The following is a 5,000-nucleotide window of genomic DNA, read 5'->3' on the forward strand; positions in this document are numbered from 1 at the left end:
TGTCTAATTCTAAATTCAAAGGAGATAGGACGTTATAGTTTAGTAATCTTAGAATTCGTCTCTGCGTATAGCTTTTCATAAACTATCTTAGTAGTTTAGAGAAAATGTGAGATCGAATTAGTTGTTCAAACAAGTGCACTTTTTTTTTGAAAATCAGGATCATATGTACAATTAAAATGTTTATAGATTATCACCAATGGCAGCCAAGCAAAGTGGATCTACGTTATATATCATGACAGGGAATTCATTGCAACTGACTTTTGTTGCAATAATAATGATGATGAGTGTAATGTATTGAAATCAACATGTATATTGTGAAATATAGTGCTACTCTACAGTGGTGGATGGTGAGAGTGTTAAATTAGGGATAAAATGTTGAAGATAAAAGGAAGAAAGTGCAGAGGAAAATAAAAATATGAAGATGAATGAGGGGTGAAGGAGGGAGAGGATAAAAAAGTATGGAAAAAGAGGAGGAGGAGGATTGCAGTAAAGAAGAATAGTAGAGGGGCAGAGGAAAACAAGAAGTGCATGGAGAGGAAGAGCAAGAAACGGAGAAAAAACAAACAATGATAGAGAGAGAGAGAGAGAGAGAGAGAGAGAGAGAGAGAGAGAGAGAGAGAGAGAGAGAGAGAGAGAGAGAGAGAGAGAGAGAGAGAGAGAGAGAGAGAGAGAGAGAGAGAGAGAGAGAGAGAGAGAGAGAGAGAGAGAGAGAGAGAGAGAGAGAGAGAGAGAGAGAGAGAGAGAGAGAGAGAGAGGGAGAGAGAGAGAGAGAGAGAGAGAGAGAGAGAGAGAGAGAGAGAGAGAGAGAGAGAGAGAGAGAGAGAGAATCGAATGAAGGAAACAGAAGGGAGAACCAATGAAAAAAAAAATGAAGTGGATACGAATGAAAAAAAAGAAGAAAAAAACAACAATGACGAAGGAAAGGAAAGATAGCAGAAAGAAGTGAAAAAAATAAAATAAAAAGGAAAGTCAAGGAAGAGGTGAGAAAAAAGAAGAAAGAAGATGTGATAAATACGAAATAATTGTAGAAAAAACAAACAAACAAATTAAATAAAAAAAAAGTAACTAGGAGAAAGAAAGATGGAAGGAAGTGAAAAGGTAATAGATGATAAAGATGATAATAAAAAACGATTAATTATTAATAATTATAATGATTAATGACGATTATTATGATGATGAATAATCATGTTAATTATTGATGATTATGGTAATTAAGGGCTATGATGATGATGATTACTACTACTACTAATGATACTACTATTACTATTACTACTACTACTACTACTAATGAAAATAATGATAATAATAATAATAGTAACAATGATAATAACAATAATACTAATAATAATAATGATAATACTAATAATGATAATAATAATAATGATAATAATAATAATGATAATAATAATAATAATAATAATAATAATAATAATGATGATAATAATAATACTAGTAGTAATAATAATGATGATAATAATAATAATAATGACAATAATAATAATAATAATAATAATAATAACAATACTAATGATTAATGACGACGATGATGAGGATTAATAACTTAGATGATACTAAAGGTAACGAAACTGACGAGGATAATGACGATGATGCTAATGGTGATAATGATGTTAATGATGATAATGATGTTAATGGTGATTATAATAATAATAATAAAAATAAAAATGACAATGATAATAATAAGGATAACGATGATAATAATGATAATAATATTGATAATGATAATAATAATGATAATAATAATAGCAATGATGAGGGATGATGAAAACTCTGGCACAAGGTCACTACAGATGGTTGGTTGCACCGGTGTCCTGAGGCCTTGTGGAGAGAAGGGAAAACTTTGATCTGCAATGGACTGGAAACACAATGGGAAATAAATAAATGTAAAATGAGATCAAAATGGAAACTATTACTAAGAAAAGTAAAGAAAAAATGGATAGAATCGGAATATATGTGTATATATGTATATGTATATATATATATATATATATATATATATATATATATATATATATATATATATATGCATATATATAAATATATACATATATACATATATACATATATATGTATATATAAAAATATATATACATATATATATATATATATATATATATATATATATATATATATATATATATATATATATATATATATATATATATATATATATATATGTATGTATAAAAGATATGAATGAGAATGATTATCTTCACAATACAAGAGATGTATTTGACCGGTTTCGATTCTATCTTCGTCAGAAAGATGGAATCGAAACCGGTCAAATACATCTCTTGTATTGTGAAGATAATCATTCTCATTCATACCTTTTATACATTTGTCGACATGAACGCGGTTCATATATATATATATATATATATATATATATATATATATATACATATATATGCACACACACACACATATATATATATATATATATATATATATATATATATATATATATATATATATACACACACATACACACACACATATATATATATATATATATATATATATATATATATATATATGTATATCATATATGTATAAAATATAATATATACATATATATACATATATATATATATATATGTATGTATATACTATATATTATACATATATAATATATATAATATTCTATTTCTTTCTTCTTTTCTTTTTTGGCTTTGCTATTTTGTATCTTTAAAATCTGCACTCTTTTTAGAATCAGAAAACAAAGCAAAAAATAGAAAATTAAATTCAATGCAAATGTTAATAATGTCAGTAGAGAAAAAGCATTTTTAGAAGCGCCGGAAAAAGTGTTAAAGTCAGAAAATGTGTCAAGAAGAAAAAAAGTAAATTAATGCAAAGCTGTTATTGGCAACGAAAAGCAACAGAAGCAATTTTGAAACTCCGAAAGAAAGAATTAAAAAAAAAAGAGAAAAAAAAAGAAAAAATCTCTAAAAAGCAGCAGATTAGATATTTAATTCTTAAAGCGAAATTTAAATCATCGTTAAGCTTTTAGTTTATTTTTTCTTGCAATCCTATATCACCAGAAAAGCAAAAAAGTATACATATTAACAAAGAATGGAAAAAAAAGTTCGAAAAGATTACATCATAGTAACAAAACCAAGCAGGAACTGAGAAAGCTATAATATCATAACAACAAGGAATTCATGCATAAGGTACTTCGAGTCTCATGCAAACACTTCAGGCACAGGCACCCTACCTACAGTACAGAATTGCATGCAGTGACCCTCAATGTTTAAGTGAACCTCTGAATGGATATTGAAAGACCTTCTAAGTAAAGGAAAACGTAAGTGAATAAGTAAAGAAAATACCTCAAAACATTTCTTTTAATTTTTGGTTTTGTATATATATATAATATATATATATATACACGTATATTTATATTTGTTGGATATAACTATATATGATGATAAATAGATTACTCAAACGTGCATCGACACCCTAAAAAAAATGATTAAGAAGACAAAGCACGTAAGTATCAGACTCTGAAAAGAAACACAGGATGTTCCTCTTATTTCCTGCTAAACTCTCCAGCATAGAATAGATACAAAAGAGTCATTACAGCTAGTAAAAAGATCACGATTCTTGCCACCACCACAATAAATATGCGGTTATTTTAGCATTGCTTAAGAGAGCACAGAAATCCGGAAAAAAATCATTAATGAAACAAATCAGTTTGCTAGGAAATAAGTATCGTATTTCATCCCCAGATGGCTTAGCAAAAGGTAATGATGTATACGATTATCATTTTCAGCAAAATCATATGATAGAAAGTTAATAAAACTGATTCACATGAATCTCTCGGGAAAAAAAGAGGAAAAAACACGTCTGTTTTGAAAGAAAAAAAAAAAAAAAGTAATATCTGACGTTTGCTCGTTCAAAGGTTTCAGGATGTAATCAAATCTCTTTTCGGAAATGAAAAATAAAAACAATTGCTATTGTGTCTCGATCCATGCAATCATCATTCATCATCTAATTCTTGTCTAAATATATATTCTGAAAAAGAAAAAGAAACTCAGACCCTCTCTAGTTAGTAAAGGTCCAACAACACTCCGTTCTCTATCCCTGATTCCCTTCACTAAACTAACAACCGGATAAACATAACTGACGTACATCCTATTAGTAAAAGTGGGATATACCGTGGGTTGGATGAAACCCCTACTGACAGAACTACATCGTTCAGTAATCAAAGTAAATCAAATAATAACAAACATTCTATTCCCTCGCATGTTACTAATCTTAACGTGCACTAAGGATATATATGTAGGCGGTGTAAATCACACGTGTGCACCACTGAGCAGGACTTCAGCAGTGGGTGCAGTGAGAAGACACTGTTGCACTAGACACTAGAGAGTGCATGAGACTTATAGACTCAACTACTCTACGTCTAGAAACTCTACTTGAAGAAGGTTCAATGGTTGCATCTTCAAACAGGAATCATCTGTTGAACTAAAGTATGGATAGGCCTATTGATGCCTAGGGACGGTTCCACAACAATGTATATATATAGAGGTAATGGTAATACGCCAAAGCCAAAGCCAAGATTCATACAGTACGCTCTCTGCAGCATTTTAGTTTCTAAAGTAAAAAAAAAAAAAAAAAAAAAAAAAAAATGTATATGTAAATAAACATTGGCCAGAAAAAAAGCGTTTTAGTGGACAAGTAACATTTACGTCGCATACTAGTACAGAGTTAATTTGTCTTTCAAATTATGAATCAAGCTCAGCCACAATCAAAAGATTCTAAGTCTATAAGGCTTTTGTTTTTTTAAGGGACGGATCTGCAGGACAGGATCCAGTAGGAAAACAAGGACAAAAATCGAGCGGTTTACTGTTCATTAAAAAAAAAACAAAAACACAAATTAATAGCCTTAACTAGTCACTCACTCCAGCTTTACTGTGGTTAATCTCTGTCTCTTCAAAATAAAAAGTGTTGTTAATTGCGTTTAATTAAGTGATCTTCTTTGT

The 5,000-nt window shown here is 29.2% G+C and overlaps 1 protein-coding gene across 1 annotated transcript in view; it reads right to left on the reverse strand.

Moving 5' to 3' along the window:
- The window catches only part of LOC125040745 (neural cell adhesion molecule 1-like), a 46,721-nt gene that overhangs the window by 13,437 nt on the left and 28,284 nt on the right, over positions 1 to 5,000 (reverse strand). The window lies entirely within an intron of this gene.

This window comes from Penaeus chinensis, chromosome 29, assembly GCF_019202785.1.
Source record: "Penaeus chinensis breed Huanghai No. 1 chromosome 29, ASM1920278v2, whole genome shotgun sequence".
Taxonomy (NCBI): domain Eukaryota; kingdom Metazoa; phylum Arthropoda; class Malacostraca; order Decapoda; family Penaeidae; genus Penaeus; species Penaeus chinensis.